General features: G+C 45.0%; 1 pseudogene; it reads left to right on the top strand.

The window, feature by feature from the left end:
- The first annotated feature begins 338 nt into the window (after positions 1-338).
- Positions 339-479, top strand: LOC129702449 (U6atac minor spliceosomal RNA; annotated as a pseudogene).
- Positions 480-9,868: the final 9,389 nt, after the last annotated feature.

Here is a 9,868-nt window from a genome sequence, read left to right as displayed (position 1 = left end):
GGGGTTGGGGGGGCAGATGTCACTCGCAGCACGAGGAAGAAGGGCACGCATTGTGACATCATCAGCGAAAGACAGTCATTTTTAAACTCATAGTTTTGTCAGATTTTTGAACATTTCCAGTAATCTCAAAATAAAGCATGAAATTTGTGGCAACAACACACCCCACATCTTCGTTCACAGTAAACAGTTCACTGAAGTTGGTGGCAGCATGAAAGTTGGGCAGAGGTCTTAAAATCCGAGACCCAAGGCGGGCTCAGGGAAAATATGGGACCATCTACAAGTTGGCAATAATTACACTTGTTTGTACTAATGATAATGATAACATGTGTTTAGTTTATGTGTTGTACGAAAATAGCATTTTCCCTTGATAAGGATGAAAGGGTCCTAGTGGCCTTACAACACACAAATGGATGGGATCTAACCATGTAAAGCTGCACAATGCTAAGGTTCCAAGCACAGCAATTGGGCCAGATTTGTCTTTCAGGGCAGGCTCAGTATTATGGCCAGGAATGGCTTTCGGGACTAGCTTGGAAAATGGGCCAGAATTGTAGCTCGAGCAGGTACCGAATTCACAGGCGTGACCTGTCCATTGTGGAAAAGATGCAGAATGTCGTTTACTTCCCATCATCTGATGCTCCCATCTACAGAGATCATCGGAGACATTTTGAAAATTATCTGGATAAAGCAATAATAAACATTGCAAAATGGGTTACCTTCAGTTCCCAGGTTATTTACCACTTTACTAAAACCAATGTTTGGACTGCTCAGAGCTTAAAAACATTTGTTAGGTATGAAGGATAGCCTAACGCTGTATGTGGTTAAAAACAACTGTTTCAGCCTCAAACTATGTTCAAGAGAATGAAGGTTACACCAATTAGATTTATTCATTATTGGGATTACTCTTAATTATTAATTAGCCTGTGACTCCACCCTGGGGTAAGAGATTGGAATTAATAGGAGCCTCGAACAATCTTGTTGTGATAAAACAGCCTTCAATACATTAAGTATAATTGGACAATATAGTGGCTGTAATTCAGCTGTGCAGAGTGGTACTCTCAAATGTCATGTAGGTCTTGAGACAGACCTTATGCTTTTACCAGCTGAAGCTACCAAGGTCATTATGGTAGACGAACAGTATTCAGCATTGCTCCAGTAATCTGGTCAGTAAAATTTCAGTTATATTATAACTGATGGGGCTCTAAGGTGGAAAATTATGAATGCCATCTAGTTCAGAGGCGGAGGAGACTTGCACCAATTAACAATTATTCAGTTCTTGGTATAAACTACCTATAGACACTGCATTCTAAAGGTTAAAGGGTTATTGAGTGAATATGCATAATCTGCATGTTCAACATCAAGTTGATACACTATGGTGGTGGCATATGTTAGGCACATGAGAGCAATCAAGACAGAATATCCTGTAATCATTTACCTAATAAACATTGGAATATCATCATGTATAATCAATGACAACACAAAATGGGTGTTGGATCACAGAGCATTTAATAAAATTATGGCTCGATGGGAAAACCAAATTGATATGTTTGTTTCCAGGCTCATTTAACGGTTGCAAAATTTGAGGCATAACATAGGCCAAAATACACTCTCGCTACAAGGAGAAAGAAGTTATGTTTGTCTCCCTTCATTATGCCTCATTAGTTGGGTCTTGCAATAAAGTCAGCAAGATCCCGCTCTAGGTTGTCGTTCTGTCTGACTGACCTATGCAGCTATGCTTCCCGCTTTGTCGGGAACAATAATGCAACCTTTCACAGTTATTCCTAACATAAAACTTGCTGGTTTAGCCTGTGGATCGTTTAATCTTACTATCAAACACCGTGGGTCCGATCCTTGTCTCTACTTGTTCAAGACCTTCAGCCTCGTGCAAATAGAACACCTCCAGAAGGTCAGCACGGTCCCAAGTGCTACCCCAAAAAATCGGCACACTCTCATGTTCTCTCACCTCTTTTATACCTTCACGGACCTTTGGCCTGAAACACATTGGGGGAGGGGTGGGGGGGCGCAACCCCTCCAAGCCAATCATCAATAAGAGTTACAAAATACTTCAATTGACAGTTCCCTAACCCAATCAGAAAATCTATATATTACTAAAACTCTCATCTTGACCAATTCCTGTCTGCGGTGTAATTAAAGTTGCGCAAAAATGATCCCCCATAGTGCTATGATTTTTCGCCAACTGACTCGCCATCCTCCTCTGCTGCAAGTCAAATAAGTTTTGTTCCGTTCGGTGAAATAGTACAAACGTTCTGAAGGTTTTGAAGGTTCCCCCTCCCCAACACCCCCGTCCCCTCCCCGCCCACAGCCCCTTCCCCACACCCCTCCTCCCCCACCTCCCCTTCCCCACACATGCCCTCCCCTACACACCTCTTCCCAAGCCCCAGACACTCTGGAGCCAAGATCCTCATGGTCTTTGCAGCCTTTGCAAAGGATGTCAAGCAGGCTCTGCAAAAGCAGAAACCCTCCATTTTATCAGGCACCTAAAATGTCCAATATTATCAATATTCCAGGTCGGGGCCCTTCTGCAGACTGCTGTGTGTGTGTGTGTGGGGTCGGGGGGGGGCTGTCAGGTAATAGGTTGTTATAGATGTGAGGTCTTTGATAGGTTGGACAGAGATGAAAAGAGACTGCATGAGACAAAAAGAATGATGTTGTGAATTGTGACCAACTGGCTAGAGTTGTCGCAGATGTCTTAATCGTGTGTCCATAGTCCGAGATCCCCGCATGTTTTAATATGAAATACATAATACCCTAAACCAGCGCCAAGAAAGACAAGGTGACTCGCTTCAACGACTACCGACTGGTGATATAAGTGCTTCAAGAAGTTGGTTATGACACAAGCACCTGCCTCAGTAGTGACCTGGACCCCACAGTAATTTGCCTATTGCCACAACAAATTGACAGCAGATTTTATCTTGTTGGTGCTCTACTCTCTGCTGTACTACGTGGACAAATAGAATACATATATTGCACTTTGTTCATTGACTGTGTTTAACATCATCATCCGTTCCAAACTCATTGTCAAACTTGGGGGGTGGGAGATTTCAACATTCACGTTGTCCACCCTGTTTCAACGAATGCAATCAACCTGGCATGCACAAACAGAAGATCAAGCAGAACAAGTTGTCTTACAACTTTAGGCTGTGCAAGCCATATGCAAGAAGAAAAAGTCAAACTTGGAACTGAATGTGTCTCTGCTCTGTCCTGGCCACAGCACATTGATGCAATTGCAAAGAAAGCTTAATAATGCATCAACTGCCACAGGAGTTTGAGGATGTTCAGCATATTGCTGAATACTCTTTAGCAAACCTCTACAGGCATATGGTAGAGAACATATTGATTGGTTGCTTCACAGCCTAGTTCAGAAGTTTGAATGCACAAGTATGAAGGAGGCTGCAACAAGTGGTGGATATTGCCCGGTCCATTGTGAATATTGACATTTCCACCATCAAAAGGATCTACAGGAAGCAGTGCCTCAAGAAGGCAGCTAATATCATTGAAGACCCACATCACCCTGGCCCTGCTCTATTCTCATTGCTACCATTGGTAAAAGGTACGAGCCTCATAACTGTTACCTCTAAATTCAAGAACAGATTTTTCTCATCAACCATCAGGCTCTTTAACCACCCTGCCCCTCCCTAACCATAACACTAATTTGGCACAAAACCACGATGAACCATGCACTACTAAACTGCGCTGTTCTTTGGTTGTTCATGGTTGGCTTGCACTTATCATATGATAGATTTTAAAAACATCTCTATCTTCCCCATCTTTATTGTCCACTATACACTGTACATGTGCTAACTATGAAAGCTGCTAAAACCGTCACTTGTGTGCGTACGTGTACTGTTAATGTTAGCAAATTAAAAACGGTACAGGAAACGCTATAAAAACTTAAAAAACAGAAGGGAGATGGGGTTTTGTTGGAATATTGCACAAGTTATTCATTTTGCGGCTTTACAATACCCCACTATGACAAAAATATATCCATCAGATGGCAGTTAGCAGCGTGTTGGGCTCCTTTGTAAACTGTCAGCAGTGCATGTGTGAATTTGAATTTATAGTAGATATAATTCTCGGCAAGCAACTATTCCTGCGTCTGTTTGTCCTGGATTTGAGTGTAGGGGAAAGGATAGGGCCTTCCAGAGGGCAGCTGGGGGTCGAAATGAGTGCACCAAACGCAGTGATGGTGGAAGCTGTCTTTGATGATCTTCTTTGCCCTGCTAAGGCTGATATTGCTTTTTAACATGTTCCATATTTAATCACATTTTAGATTTTAAAAACATAACTTTTCTCTAAAAAAATCCCTCTATTTTAAAACTTCTCTCGTTACGTTCCACTCCAGTGCAATAAGAGATCTGCTACTCACTTTGCCAATGGGCTATCTATCAAATATATGACTAAAACCCTCATCTTGTGTGCGTGCGTGTGATCTGTTAGTGTATACCTGAAATTACGCCAAAACGGTACAGGATAGCGCTATACTTTTTGACCCACCTTACTTAACATTGTCCTGTGGTGTGGTGTATCAAGTTTCGTTCAGATTGATGTTATATTTTACAAGTTATTCACATTTTATACTTTACAAAACCCCACTTTGACAAAAATCTCTTCCATCTGCGCTGGCAGTTAGCAGCATATATGACGTCATAATGTGATCTCCTTTACATAAACTGCCCATCAGCAGTGCTCCATCCCACAATGACATCACAATGGGACCTAATTTACATTTAAAAAACAGCAGCTTCCACCTTACAATGACGTCAAGGGTGGAAGGGAGGGAAGATGGGTTATGTAGGGATGGGGTGACTGAGTGTAGGGGAAAGGAGAGGGAGAGGTGAGAGGGAGGGAGTGCTGGGGGATGAGGGGAAATGAGCTGCACCTGCGCAGTTGTGTTCTATGGGTGAGTGGTGGAAATGTGTTGCATTGGGGGAACGGGTGAGTGGTGGAATATTGCGTTGGGGGAACGGGGGAATATTGCTTTGGGGGAATGAGGCCCAACAGATTGTTGGTATATTTTACTTTATTCACATTTTAAACTTTAAAAAAATTAACTTTTCATTTTAAAAAAATCAAACTTTTAATTTTAAAACTTGCCCTGCCCGTTACAATGTTAACAAATAACAGGACTCCCAGTGCAATAAGAGATTTGCTACATTGTTGCAAGGCCACCTCCATTGCCAGAGAGGAGGGAGGGCAGGAGGAATTTAGGAAAGGCAAACCCCCTCTCCTTTCTCTCTCTCCTCCCAAGGATATTTCTCCCTCCCCAACACATACATTCCTTTTTTTTAATGTTACTTTACAACATTGTGTTTAGTGGGGGAAAATGGGAGAGTCTGGGGAGGAGTGCTGGAGAGCAGAGAGATAGAGCGTTAAGAGCCGATGGGGCCCCCCACTACTTTGGGACTACTTTGGAGGGAGGTTTATTTATCCGTGACTGTACACCATGCTCTGGGTAGTGGAAAGGAGAGGGAAGACCATGGGATGGCTGCAGAGTGTGAGCCTGGGGAAGGGAGTGGGGACACCCTTTAAGGAGGAGAGAAAGTACGGGGAAAGAAGAGGGAGGGTGAAGAGGAGGGGGTGGGAGTGCTGGGGGATGAGTGGAAATGTGCCACATCTGTGCAGTTGGGGGCTATGGGTGAGTGGTGGAATATTGCATTGGGGGAATAGGTTGAGTTCGTAATCACCAGTTGGGGGAATGGGTGAGTGGTGGAATATTGCGTTGGGGGAACTGGGCCCAACGGGTCTCTCACCTTGTTTGTTATTCTGTCTGTCTGTCTGTCTGTCTGTCTGTCTGTCTGTCTGTCTGTCTGTCTGTCTGTCTCTATGTTTGTCACTGTGATTCTGAAATTACAGCAAAATGGTACACGAAAGCACTACAATCTGCACTGGCAGTTAGCAGCGTATGATGTCACAATGGGATCTCATTTACATAAACTGCCCTTCAGTAGTATTCCACCCCACAATGACGTCACAATGGGATCTCATTTGCATAAAAATCTGTTTAAAAAAACCCAGCAGCTTCCACCTCACAATGACGTCAAAGGGGATAGGGAGGGGAGAGGGGTTATGGAGGGAGGAAGGGAGTGACTGAGGGTAGGGGAAATGAGTGGAAGAGAGATGTGAGGGAGGTAGTGGGGAAGGGAAGGAAGGGGAGGGTAAAGAAGAGGGAGGATGAATAGGAGGGTGAGAAAGTTCTGGGGATGAAAGGGAATGGAGGAGGATAGGGGTAGGAAGAGGGATGGCGAGGTGCACGTGGGGAGGGTTGCTGTGACTTGCGTCACAACGAGGATCTCTGGTGTCACAAAGGGAACCCATCAGCCATGCCTGCGCAGTTCGGGGCTATGGGTGAGTGGTGGAATATTGTGTTTGGGGACCAGCCCTCCTGTGTGACAGGGACTCAAACGGATTTTAAGCTGTAAAAAGAGAATTTTCTCATTTTGAGTGACCTTTCCGATCGGTCTGATTTTTCACCCTCCCCCTTCTGATTCCTCCCCTCCCTTTCCTGTCGCTTATTTTCAACTCCATTCTGTATCTATCCACATAATAACACATTGGGGCAGCCCTTACCCTCTCCAAATCTGAATCTATCTGCCCTTCACCTCTCAATTATCACTTTTCTTGCTTATCAAATACTCACATGCACATTCCTCTGACAACTCTCTGCCCTTTCTTGATCTCTATCCATCACAGGAGACAGACTATTGACTGATGTCAACAATAAACCCACGGCGCCCAGTTATCTGGACCACACCTCCTTCCACCCTGACTCTTGGAAAAATGCTATCCCCTAACCATTTACTAACTATTTTAACTCATCTTCCCATTCCCACACTGACCTTTCTGTCCAGGGCCACCTCCATTGCCAGAGTGAGGACACACACTAACTGGAGGACCAGTACCTCGTCTTCTGCTTGGGTAGCTCCAAATTTAGGAAAGTAAGCAAACCCCCTCTCCTTTCTCTCTCTCCTCCCTCCCCCCACCCCCCACACTCACACCTATTTCTCCCTCCCCAACACATACATTCCTTCCTCTATCTTTACAATTTGTAACTCTGCAATCATTTTCCGTGGCCCCCTATCTTTTCATCTCTTGGCTTCGTCCAATGGCTGCCAATCAAAAGCTACCCTCTCCTGTACTTGCCAGGTTTTGTCCCACCCCTAGTTTCCCCCTCCCCCTCACAATCATTGAAAAAGGGTTTCAAATTGAAATCTATATTACTAAAAGTCTGTTCTTGAACGGTTTTGGCCATCTGTGCTGCGATTTCAGAGAGAACGCCGCCACCTATGGCCGTCATTTTTGGCCACCTTGCTTAGAGCCCCCCCCCCCCCCCCCTCCGCCACATGTGTGGCTCCCCCACTAATACTGTACACATTAAAACTTAAATATTAATTTACTTTGAATTTAGGGGAGGTTTATTTATCCGACTGTACGGACTGTACACCATGCTCTGCTGCCTACCGGAAGTCCGAGGATTTCTGCTTCTGTAAAACCTGCTTGTCATCTTTTTTGAAAGCTGCAAAGACCATGAGGATCATGGCTGCAGAGTGTCTGTAGCCTGGGCGAGGTTGAATAAAGGTTGATGTCCAGACACACTTTAATTGTTAATATGTATGAGGTTTTGCAGAAGGAGCTAGGACCTGTTGCAAATGCATGCTTGGGATTGGTTGAGTAATGATGGGTCACAATAATGTTGTGGACTATGTTGCATGGTCTTTGCGCTATTACTTGTGACCATGGCTGACAAGAGAAGTTAGGGATAGAATAAAACTAAAAGAAAAGTTGTATAACACCGCAAAGAGTAGCCGGAAGCCCGAGGATTGGGAAACTTTCATAGGACATCAGAAGGAAACAAAACGGGCAATACGGGCTGAAAAGATGAAATACGAAGGGAAGCTGGCCAGGAATATAAAGAAGGACAGTAAAGGGCCTGTTCCACTTACGTGTCCTTGGCACGCAAATCATGCGACCTAATGGTCGCGTTGAGCCGCGACGATCCCCGGAAGGTAGCACGCAATTTCATACATACGCACAGCCGTCTGGAGTGCGTGATGTCATTTGACACAAAGCTGGAGTAGCTCAGTGGGACCGGCAGCATCTCTGGAGAGAAGCAATGGGTGACGTTTCGTGTCGAGACTTCTTCAGTCTGAAAAGAAGGGTCTTGACCCGACCCGAAATGTCATCCATTGCTTCTCTCCAGAGATGCTGCCGGTCCCGCTGAGTTACTCTTGCATTTTGTGTCCATCTTCAATTTGCTTGGCCCCGCTCTGGCAGTAGAAGTAGGGGTGGATCTGGACCGCAACGGCCGTGAGCCCCAGGCTGAGTTTGGCGATCGTTTGCCTGCTTCTGCTGCTGTTGAAGGAGAGATGTTGCATCGCGCCAGGGTCTTGGGCCTGTCCCACTTTGGCCGTCAGTTATGCGACAGGCCGTTCGCGCGCAAAGATTTTGATCGCTACAAAAATTTCGGAGCCCTGCGCGATGTCGTACAGAACTCCGTACCCCTCCTCGCTTCTCAGTGGGACCGGCCCCTCGTGGCCACACGATGCCCTTGCGCCTCAACGCGACGATGAAGTCGCGTAATTTGTGTGCCAAGGTCACGTAAGTTGGACAGGCCGTTAAAAACTTCTTTAGATATGTTAAGGGAAAAAGAGTAGCAAAGTCAAATGTGGGTCCCCCGAACAGGTACTTCGGATCTGTCTTCACTAAGGAAGACACGAACAATCTCCCAGATGTACTGGAGGACAGAGGATCTAAGGGGGTAGAAGCTGAAAGATAGAAAATGAAAGAAAGAACTGAAAGACATTTTAATTAGGCGAGAAATAGTATTGGGTAGGCTAATGGGACTGAAGGATGATAAATCCCCTGGGCCTGATGGTCTGCATCCCTGGTTCTTCAGGGAGGTGGCTCTAGAAATAGTGGATGGATTGGTGATAATTTTCCAATTTTAGATCGATTCAGGATCAGTTCCTGTGGATTGGAGGATAGCTAATGTTATCCCACTTTTCAAGAAAGGAGCGGGAGAGAAAACGGTGTATTATAGACCAGCCTGTCTTCGGTGGTGGGAAAGATGCTGGAGTCAATTATTAAAGAGGTAATAATGCGGCATTTGGATAGCAGTAAAAGGATTAGTCAAGTCAACATGGATTTATGAAAGGGAAATCGTACTTGATCAAACATTTGGAATTTTTTGAGGATGTGACAAGTAAAATGGATGAAGGGGTGCCAATGGATGTAGTGTATCTAGACTTTCAGAAAGCATTTGATAAGGTCCCGCACGGGAGACTGGTGACGAAAATTAGAGCACATGGTATTGGGGGTAGGGTGTTGACATTGGGAGTAGAAAATTGGTTGACAGACAGGAAGAAAAGAGTAGGAGTGAACGGGTCCTTTTCGGAATCGCAGGTAGTGGCGAGTGGAGTGCCGCAAGGCTCGGTGTTGGGGCCGCAAATGTTTACCATATATATTAATGATTTGGAAGAGGGAATTAGGAGCAACACTAGCGAGTTTGCGGCTAACACAAAGCTGGGTGGCAGTGTGAACTGTGAAGAGGATGTTGGGAGGTTGCAGGGTGACCTGGACAGGTTGAGTGAGTGGGCAGATGCGAGGCAGATGCAGTATAATATAGATTAATGTGAGGCTATCCACAAATAAGGGGGCAGATTATTATCTCAATGGGGTTAGGTTAGGCAAGGGGGAGGTGCAGCGAGACCTGGGCGTCCTTGTACACCAGTCACTGAAAGTTGGCGTGCAGGTACAGCAGTCAGTGAAGAAAGCTAATGGAATGTAGGCCTTCATAACAAGAGAATTTTAGTATAGGAGTGAAGAAGTTCTTCTACAGTTGTATAGGGTTCTG

Source organism: Leucoraja erinacea, chromosome 12 (genome assembly GCF_028641065.1).
Source record: "Leucoraja erinacea ecotype New England chromosome 12, Leri_hhj_1, whole genome shotgun sequence".
NCBI classification, from domain to species: domain Eukaryota; kingdom Metazoa; phylum Chordata; class Chondrichthyes; order Rajiformes; family Rajidae; genus Leucoraja; species Leucoraja erinaceus.
Note: the sequence above shows the minus strand (reverse complement) of the source record. Positions and strands in the feature narration are given on the sequence as shown.